General features: G+C 32.7%; 1 pseudogene; it reads left to right on the top strand.

Annotated features, from left to right (window-relative positions):
- The window catches only part of LOC106464423, a 70,669-nt pseudogene that overhangs the window by 27,000 nt on the left and 32,218 nt on the right, over positions 1–11,451 (top strand).

Here is an 11,451-nt window from a genome sequence, read left to right as displayed (position 1 = left end):
TAGTGACTATAAAAAAAAAAACGTTAGAGAATGCAGTACAGCTTTGTTACGTACCCCCCCCCCCCCCAAAAAAACAATTAAATTACTAAGCTCAGTGCTCACCATCTAAATTAACTACATTTTATTGAATATGAACATTAATTAACCTGTATAGATTCAACAAAAAAGTCTGGCTCAAGATTAGTTGGAGATGTGGCTTATGATGAAGTTAAAGAAGTGGCTTCCTATATTACTCCTGTACCAGGAGGTGTTGGACCCATGACTGTGGCCATGCTTATAGCTAACACTGTGAGAGCAGCTAAGTGGGCTTTAGAGAGAAGACAGGTATAGATTGTTATATTAAGACTAGTCTGTAAGAAGTTTCAATAAATTAAGACAAAACAAATATTTTTTTATTTTATAAAATGCAAGTTTTTCTTATCACCCTGTGTCTTGTGTTTTTCATAATGTAGACTTATTTAAGAAATATTGCTTTAATAAAACATGTTATGAGCTGAATAGGCTTTCAATCTCAAATGAATAAAAATCAAACATCAGTATTTCAGTTTGGTTAATCATGCTGTTAGGCTTTTGACTGTAATAAGGGCTTAATCATTTCCAATTCACTTGTGAAGAAGAAAGGTCTACCTTCTGAGAGGACTCAGATTAACAGGTTTTGTCAGTTTGTATTTTCTTAGTCATTTTTTTACAAGGATTAACTCTTTACTCCTAAAGTTACTGATAGAGTTCATATGGATCCTATTGGCTTCATAAACTATTTATGCACGAAATTGTTTGTGGGTCTACGACTTTTGTTGGTTACAGGGTCACTAATAATGTAAGAGTCACACAGAAAAATGTAGACAAAAATGCTATTGATATTGTAGTTAATCCCAGTAATTACTGCTGTGGTTTGTTATCTATTCTAAATAGAAACAAAGAGTGACTCCACCCAATTTGTCGTTAATTCTTTATATGGAGTTTAGAAACAGGCAAAAAACATTAAATTGTCCAATATGATGCAATATATATTGATCGTACTGGTAATTAACAGTATAAAATATGTGAGTTGAGGGTTAAGTAATTTGTAGGCCTAATCCAATTTTATATAAATTTATTTGTAACATACTTAAAAAAAAAAGCTTGATTTATCACCTACATTATGATTGTAAGGTCCTGTATGTGTGTTTTACATTTCTAAGAAAAATCCTAAAAACCATACAGTATTTTAAATTAACAAAATTGTCATGGGACAAGTTTTTACGGATGGTAAGAAAGGTTAGATCATCATTGTTAGCATGGCATCTATTTTAATTGTTAAGTTTCATACTGTACTAAAATAAAAATTAAAACTGATAGGAATAGCAATTACATGTTTTTTTTTGTTTTTTAAGAAGTGACACAGAAAGAATGGTAGAAACCGGTTTTTGATACCTGTGGTGGGCAGAGCACAGATAGTCCATTGTGTAGCTTTGTGCTTAACTTCAAACAAACAAAAAGACACAGAAACTTGCCTATTATGCTGATACTATTTTGTAAATTTAAGTATGTGCATTGTTTTTGGGAATGTTTAAAGTTTTTTATGTTTTACTAATCATATCCAAGCATTTGATTTTTGGGGGAGGGACATTCTGAATGGACGAAATAAAATTAAAAAAATAAAACACCTGCAGTTTACATGATTTTTATCACATTCTACATTAATTAAATTACTATTGCTTGAGAATGTTATAAAAGTAAAGCCTATTTGTATATTGGTGTTAAAGTGAATAAATCATAATGTGTTATTATTATTTACCATAATTCTGATTTTTAAATGACTTAAATAAAGTCAATAAGAATTACATTTCACCATCTTAATTTAGTTCACACCATAACAATTGTTACTCATGCAGTTTGATAATATAAATATGTCTCATCCACTACTGTGCCTTTCATATCCCATCTGGCCTGATGAACCCTGATATAGCAGATATAGTGGTTGACATGTTGTTATAATGTATTCTTTACTATTACTCGTAACTTCTTAGAATTGGAAAGCGACATAGAAAGTCACTGTGAAATTTTAATTATTTTTCTATTTAGAGGAAGACGTGGGATTTGCGGTATTTACCCTTGAACTGTGTTACTCCTGTCCCAAGGTTTGTTACTTGAAACCACCTTTTATATGGAAAAATTACATAACCTTCTTATTATTTGTCATTAGCATACTTTTAATCTTTACTTAAATAATCTCTTGAGTTTAGTATGACAACATACCGTACATTGCATATATGTTTTATTGTTGAGTTTCTTACCCAAAACCAAATTATTACTTAATTGTTTGTCACACTGTATTCCTGTATGTTGTTATGAGTGTAAAGGTTACTGGAAGAAAACTTGGACACTGTCACTGTTAGAAAGCTTGTGTAAACTCTTTCACTTCCAAAAATAAATTTAACTTGAGAATTACCAGTAGGCTTCATTAGCTTCTTAAACACATTGCATCACTAATAACATGAGTCACACAAAACATAAACAGAAAAACCGTCAATATTGTAATTAGTCCCACTAATTACTGATGGGATCCCTTAGATATTTTACATAAAAAATGGTCCCCCCAATGACAGACTTACAATGCTAGAAACTGAGTTTCAATAGAGAGCACAGATAGCCGATTGTGTAACTTTGTGCATAATTACAAACAAAAAAACATAACAAATGAGTAATTTCATATTATTTTTATATTTACACTGAATGGTGTAAAGGCAAAAAGAAAAAAAAAATTCAGTATCATGAAATATGGGAACCCTACAGGTAGTGAATACTGTGAAAACAAGTCTGTAATTTGAGGATTAAATAAGAATTGTTCAGTGTAGTTACATTATCCAAACACTTCAGTTGATCCATATCTCATATGCAATGATCCAGAGCTTTTAAGCAGCATGCATTATTTATCTGATGTTTAGTTCTAAGCTAAAGTTGTTAAAGGTGTTTATAATAAAAGATGAAAAAAAGAATCGAAAGCCTGTAATCTTAAAAAAGAAAAGTTGTATCCTTTGGGTTAGACATTGTAGTTTCTTAGCCGTGGCATAGCAGCTCATAGAATAGCTCTGAGTTTTTTTTCCAGTACAAACTTTTAGCTCATAACTCTGTCATCTCTTGACCAATTTGAGGTCAAATTACAGTTTTGGACTCAGGAGGTCAAACCCTTTTGATTGATGTATTTGACCATGTCAAAAGTCTTGTAGATTGATTTATTCTAAGTCTGCCCAAAATAATTTCAATTTGGGGGTAGGCTAGTAGATATTGTGATGAGTGATAAAATGGAATTGGGTATACTCACGCCCAAACTTGATATTGCTGGTGCACAAAAATATAGTTAATAAAAAGGAATAAAAAAAGGTCTCATAGATTAATTTACTCTAATCCTACCTAAGAGAATTTCAAATGTCGCGACTATTGAGGTTCCCTCTTGTTCTTTTATGCAACTTCACTTAGTAGCAGTAGACTGTTATAGATAACATGTTATAATAATGTGATTTTGACCTGACAAAGTTATAATACATCCTTGAAAGGGAATTTTTACTAATATATTTCTTTCTGTTTCTTAAATATTGTAACTCTATTAAAATTTATTATTTTAGATTATGCTAACTAGATTAAAATAATTCAAAGGATGTAATTGATTTCAGATTTTCTTTATATACAGTAAAAATATTTCTCATAAGAAAAAATGGTATTCTGAGCTAATGTAAAATTTTATACAACTGTAAATTTTCTTTTAGAGACTCAGCTATCACAAAGAGCCATACATCCAAAAACATTCAAGAACTTGCTGAAGAAATTGGTCTTGTACCCTCAGAGGTAGAATTTTATGGAAAGAAAAAGGCCAAAGTTTCCTTGGATACCTTGGAGCGCTTGAAACATAGACCAAATGGAAAATATATTGTTATATCTGGGTATGTAGAGTATATATACATGTGCTTGTCTGTGGGTATGTAGTGTGTGTGTGCATGCTTGGTTAATTCCACTTTGAATTAGAAGATAGTCAAAGACCTCAGTATGACACATTTTACTTCAGAAATAACATGAATATTATTTTATTCATAAATGAGTATAGAAGATGGTGTGTTTCATTCAGTACATGCATGTGTGTCTCAGTAGTTGCAAGATGATGATATTTGCTATTAATTAGTGTTATAATTAAGTTTGTTCACTGGAGTAGATTTAATGAGATATTAATACCAAATATTTAATTTTTTTATGACATACTTAATATCCTGAAGAGATGAAATAATTCTTCTGTAAATTGTTTCTACACTCAGAGTTCCTGGAAAATAAGTTTACTTTACGTAAAGTTTACTTTAATTTACTTTAAGTTACGAATAATAATCAATAATAATTGTACATTTTCTAAAAATATTCCATTAAAACCTGATGTAAGTTATTTTTGTGTCTTTTGAGTTTATTATTTACAGTGTTGTATTTGTTTAAACATAACTTGTATTAATTAGTTTTTACATTTTAAACAAAACACTTAAGGTTATGTATTATATCTTTAAGAATTTTAAAATTAGCTTGAAATTTTATATGTTTTTTTTTCCATGATTAGTGTTCTCTTGACATAAATGAAAAAAAGTATTAAGAAACCAAATATGGTTTTTCATTTACACAATGATTAGAATAGTTTTCATCAGAATAATTAATAATTTATATTTAAAAAATTGTATTATTTTTTATGGTTTTCTCTAACATTTTCTTACATTTGTAGCATGACACCTACACCCTTAGGAGAAGGGAAAAGCACCACCCTTCTTGGTCTCTGTCAGGCATTAGGGGCCCACTTAAAAAAGAATGCTTTAGCTTCTGTTCGTCAACCATCTCAAGGTCCTACATTTGGAACAAGAGGTGGGAATAATTAAATACTTAAGAGATGAATTCAGATTTTGTTGATATATTGATAAGAATATGGTTGGTTAAAACGTGTCAGCTGATATTAGTTGTTTTAAGTCTTTGAAGTTTGTATTGCAAACCAAAAACAAATTTGAAACTTTATTAATGTGGACTACCTTATTTAGAAATTGTAATTTTTGTTAAAGGTTATGCATGTGAAACTGAAAAAAAGGTCTCTTCATTTTGAAAGTTTTTATTAACGTTTTAAACTAAAAGTCCTGTATTGTGAGACTAAGAGTACAGTGAGTGATTTTTGTTTTTTTCTTCTCCAGAAATAGTAACAGTAGTGTTGTTGATATGGACAATCTAGTCTCAGACTACGTATGAGTGCAGTTGTGTGCATCTTAATCGTGTCTGAGTCTTAGTCACACGTGTACATCAAAATATGTTTAAAGAACAAGCTCACTAGGAAGGTTCTCTGTATCAATGATTTCCAACTTTTTTTCTACCTGCTGAAGGTTTTTTAAAATTATTTCTTACATTATCTTTCACTGAAAGACGTGCACATAAAGGAAGAGTGATAATGTATCAACTTTCCAGGTGGCGTTGATGGAGGTGGTTACTGTCAAGTTGTTCCATCGGAAGACTTCCACCTTCACCTCACGGGTGATTTTCACGCTGTCACAGCAGCAAATAATCTGCTTGCTGCTCAAATTGATGCCCGTATATTTCATGAACAGAACCTGGATGATGAGGTAGTCACCTGTTTTGGGTTTCAGAATGCATTGTTGTAATGTAGTGAAGAGTGAGCTAGTGTCAGTAGGAATGAAAGAATAAGCTGAGAGTGGAGTGGGTGGTAAAACTTAGTTTTCATGACCATCACCAGTACAATGCCTGTTTAAATCAGATAGCAAACACACTGTTGGGAAAGTGGGAAGTATGAATAATGATTAAAATGGCAGTACTGAAAGTGAAAATATATCTGGCCTGTAGAAAGTGGTAAGGCCAATCAAGCCATGGCCTGACCACTTTTTCAAGGCGTGTATAGCTACAACTTGCATATTAAATCTTGATTCTTTTAATTCAGTACATTATATTGTGTATGTGTAGTATTTGTAGTTAAAATGGCTCAAGATTCAATCTCAAAGTATTAAATTTTCAAACATTTTCTGGGGGACATGCCCCCAGACTTCCATAGAATGTGACAATGGCCTGACTACTCCAAGATGGCAATGTTGTCTGGATATTTTCAAACTGTTAACCTTTCTTGGGACTTTTTAATTAATGAAATTGCTGTACATATTTTGATGTAAAATTATAATAGTAATGCTGCAAAGTACAGAATTATAGTAAGTAATAAAAAAAGTTTCACTGTTTTTCTAAAGTGGCTTGATTTATAAAAAACAATTCAAAGGACCATCATTGTTATTGTTCTCCCTTATAACTGTTACGAAATGTACTGAATTCTTCTGATCACATTATCTCAACTTGTATGCTTATTATATTGTTGTGAAATTGACCTGAAAATAACAACAGAAGTAATAAATTCATGGTTCTAGGACAGTTTGCTACTGAATATTTCATTACCAGACATCTTGCTACCAGCCTTTTCATTACTATGATATTTCGCTACCAGGTTAATTGGCTACCTGTTTCAGCTTCATATAAATAACTCATTATGGCTCGACAACTATTCGATAAAAGCCTGAATCATTTTTAAAAGTTCACATCTTTCATCATTTTAAATAAAATATTTTACAACATAAGAGCCTTTTTTTATTTTGAAGGAGTGTTTCTCTAATAAACTAATATTGAAGATATATTTACAAATATTTTACTGACTGGAGAATTTGTCTAACGAATTGAAACTGATGAAATATTTTTATTTTATGATCTTAAATAAGATATGTAAGGAAGATTATGACATAAAATTATCAGGTAGCAAGCTAACTGGTAGCAAAATATCCGAGAACAAAATGTTCAGTAGCGAATTGTCCAGCCACCGAAATTCACATGCATTTCTTACCATGAGGTTAGAAATGCGAGATTTCAGTACCTTTAAATTGCACAAATTGCCATACCTTCTTGAAGTAACCTTATTTCCTAGAGTTCAAAGAATAACTTGAAAAATATTGTTGTCATGATAGAACTAATATTTGTATTACATAATTAGATATCAATTACAAACTACAAATTTAAGGAAATTACAAATAATTTTATGTTTCACAAATATTTATCACTACCGTGGTTTTATTCATTGTCAGGTGTCTTTACGGGTGAAACGTCGGGTGTCTTTACTGGCGAAACCATGGTAGTAATAAATGAAATATTTGTGAAACATACAGTGTCCTTTTTTCCCTCAATTCTATTATTTTTTTATTGATATGGGTTAAATAATTTTGGTGTCCAGAGATTGTTTCCACTTGTTATGCACAAAGCTGCACAGTGGGCTATATGTGCTGCGCCAATCACGGATACCTAAACCCGTATTTTAGCGTTATAACCCTTTAGACTTGCCGCTGAGCCACCGAGGGGCATATCTAGAGCTACTAGAGAACAGTTATATTTTAAGATTTTTTTTTTATTCGAGAAATAATTAACTACGATTGATTAATAAAATATAAAATACTTTATAACGTCTATTTTGTATTTTTTTTTCTCTTAAGTAGATGATATTTTACTTTGCATACTTTGTGAGCTGTATTTGTATCATAAACTGTGCCTTTTTATAAATTTTAATTAACATTTAAATGTAAGCTCTTTAACTCTGCTACTGATGATATGGAAACATGACTTTAGGTGTATAGCTTCTCCAAATGATGCCAGTCTGAGTCATTTCATTAGTTAGTCGTGTTTTGGGGATACGTTTTCTACCATGTGAGACTCCCTGCTCGACTTTAAGTAGGGTAGGAAAGCAGTTAATACCTAGGTCAAACAGATTGTTATTGTTTCAGTTATCAGAGACGACTTTACGTTTTTCAAACGAAGGTTTCAGTTTTGATTGCAGACTTCAAAGAGTTAAGACTGCCTTAAGTGCAGCTCCTTGTTTTACTTTGTTCCTTTTCCTGATATTTCTTGTGACGCAGATGAAAGTCTGTGAACGATTATTTGATAATTTATTTCAGTGATCAATTTATCGAGCTCTTTATTTATAAATTTTAATTCATTTATCCTAAAATACATTTCTTTTTAATAAAAGAGCTTGTCATCACCTGTCGGTTAGGGAACTTGACTCATTATGTACTAGTCGCGGGTTCCAATCCCGTCACCGAACAGGCTCGCCTTTTCAGCCGTGGTGGGGAAAGGTAGAATGACTCTTAAGTTAAACTTCTGTGAATTAGATGAACGTATTTATCCGAACTTAATGACTTTTAAGTTAAACTTTTGTGAATTAATTGAACGTATTTATCCGAACATAACGTCTTTCAGGTAAAACTTCTGTGAATTAGATGAACGTATTTATCCGAACATAATGACTCTTAAGTTAAACTTCTGGGGATTAGATAAACGTATTTACTCGAACATAACGACTCTTAAGTTAAACTTCTGGGGATTAGATGAGTATATTTACTCGAACATAACGACTCTTAAGTTAAACTTCTGTGAATTAGATAAACGTATTTACTCGAACATAAGGACTCTTAAGTTAAACTTCTGTGAATTAGATGAACGTATTTACTCGAACATAACGACTCTTAAGTTAAACTTCTGGGGATTAGATAAACGAATTTACTCGAACATAACGACTCTTAGTTAAACTTCTGTGAATTAGATGAACGTATTTACTCGAACATAACGACTCTTAGGTTAAACTTCTGTGAATTAGATGAACGTATTTACTCGAACATAACGACTCTTAAGTTAAACTTCTGGGGATTAGATGAATATATTTACTCGAATATAACGACTCTTAGGTTTTAACTTCTGGGAATTGAGTGAACATACAGATTTATGACTCTAGTTTTCATTATTGTACAGCTTTTAGAATGGTATGGTTTCAATGTTCACCCAATCCAAACCAGTTATGTTAATGTATAAACATAATTAATGTTCATATTTGAAATATTGACACATTACAAACTACACAGTACTAGCAGAAACGTCCTCCGGCGGGACAGAAGTAAGTTTAACGCATTTACAACACTAAAATCTAGGGTTCGATTTCCCCGGTAGACACAGCAGATAGCCTAATGTGGCTTTGTTCTAAAACACGTAACAACAACTAGGAGAGACCCGCAAAATATTTGTGGTCACATTAGTATCTTTATTGCTACACCATTTCTTTAAATACAGGATTTCTAGAATAATATAAAAGCATTCTAATCGCAGACACCGAAATCTAATGTTCATTTGACTTAGGCCTAACATTAGTTAAGCCTTTATTAATCACTGCATATATTGGATGAAGATTTAAATTAATAATGTAACTCGTGTACGTTTTTTTGCTTTATCTCAGTTAGGGTTAAACTTAACGTACTTAATACTATCAATAAATAAACATATAATGTTATTCTACGACTCAAAATTATACCTTTTTTAAAAACTTTAATAAATATTTAATAAGTTGTTGCATAAAATAGCTACTAAAGTATATTTACATCCGCCTTTTCTTTATATCTGTTGAAATGAAGTGCGCGCGCACGCGCATTTTCAGAACAGTCAAAAGCTGGGCACTATTATAATTGGACTCAAAATTTCATTTTTTTTGTTCAGTTTTATCCCTAATTATGTTCTTAACGGGGAAAACGTGGGATAATGGTTAACGTGCTGTGACTTTGAACCAGAGGGTTCATGGTTCGCGTATTATTGTGGTTGACTAGCTGCCTTACCTCTAGCCTATCATTCAAAATTAGGAATAACATAGATAGACCTTGTGAAGCTTTGCGTAAAAATGGTAAACAATTTGTGTTCAATAAATTTAATGAAGAAATAATAATATTTTCATAGCCATCGTTAGTAGCAGGAAAATATGCTTTTAGAATTTTGGCTTGAAATTTTGAGTAAAGGTACCACCATGGGCGTCCGCGGGGGAGGGGGGGACAAGAGGGGCATTTGCCCCCCTGGAAATTGAGAAACATAATTCTTTCTTTATTCATTCAGCATATGTATGTGAACTTTTTATTCAATTCACAATTTCACACTACTTTGCCCCCCTCCCCCTGGAAAACTCTGCCTCTCCCTGGAAAAATTTCTGCGGACGCCCATGGGTATCACAATTTCCTTATTTTTAAAAGACCCTACGACGACAAGAGTGATGATTAAGTTCCTAAAATCTAATAAACTCGAAAGCGAAACTTAAATATATTTTTGATAATTTGACATCCTTGAAATGATGGGAAAAAAAAATGTACCAGAACTTTTCTACTGAGATGCTCCCGGAGAAGGCCTGAAGCTCTTGTCACAGAACTTCTAGAAAGTGTGATGTGTCTTGTGACGCAGGTGAAAGATTACTTTACACAGAACCTGTCAGCAATGTGGTAAAGAACTACTAAAGACGGGAATCCATGGTTTAGTTAAAAGATGGAGGAAAAAACGGTGTCAGAAGACAAAGCCTGACAAATGACCCTTTTGTCAGGAATGACAAAGCCACCTACGTTTTGTGGACGTTGAAAGGGTTTCAAGGCGCCACCAGGGTGCGTACAAAAACTAGGAGGCAGCTGACGTCGAACTCGCTACCAGTGTTGGACAATTAAATCGACCAGATTTTATAACTCTTCTCTTTCTCTACTAACCTTGAAGAACAGTTCTTCAAACTGAACGTTCCTGCCATTTATGTCATGGCTTTGTTATCATTGTGATAATTCTTTTTTTGAAATTCTCACTAATAACAAGATGTAGTACAATCGAGTCTTTTGTGGTTAAGACTTCTGAAAGAAGTGCCGAGCTTTTAGGTATCATCTCGTTATAACTATTGTTACTTGTTTGGAAAATTTTCTTTAATAAAACTACTTTCTTTAATTTGTATTTATGGCAAAGCAACAAGGGCTATCTGCGGCCTTTTTAAAACTTCAACTAATGAGCAGAGGGAAGGCAGGCAGTCAGCAGCACCCTACCACCCACCAATCACGCTAAAGGATTGACTACAACTCTTATAAAACACCTACAGCTTCATCCATCCATCTTTGGCAGGAATTTCGTTATCAATTCATTCAAATCTCAAAAACAGTTTTTGAAACCTGAAAGATAACTGGGGGTGCTCAGAAACTTCTGTTTCTCTTCGCCCCGCTCGTAAAAGATTTCATGTTAACTAAATGGGCTGAATGTCATAGTTCGTGAGCCAAATGGGCTAAGTGATTGAGTTAGTTGAGTGGGAGAACTGAAGTTCAGCCACTGAAGTGAGTTAATGTTGCCTCGTGAAGTGCACGAGTTGATGTCAAGTTCAGAGAATAGAAGAAGAAAGCAATCAATACCCGGTGATGACGGTCACACCAGCTTCGAAGGTTGGAAAAAAATGCTAACTAGCTAATAAAAGAAAGAAAAATAGCAAAAGATAAAAATAAGCCTGTCCATCTGCATTGCTGACTTCTCGAGTTCATGACATAAAAAATAAGCCTGTCGATCTGCATTGCTGACTTCTCGAGTTCATGACATAAAAAA

Source organism: Limulus polyphemus, unplaced genomic scaffold (genome assembly GCF_000517525.1).
Source record: "Limulus polyphemus unplaced genomic scaffold, Limulus_polyphemus-2.1.2 Scaffold1648, whole genome shotgun sequence".
In the NCBI taxonomy this organism is placed as follows: Eukaryota; Metazoa; Arthropoda; class Merostomata; order Xiphosura; family Limulidae; genus Limulus; species Limulus polyphemus.
This window is presented reverse-complemented; position numbering and strand designations above follow the sequence as displayed.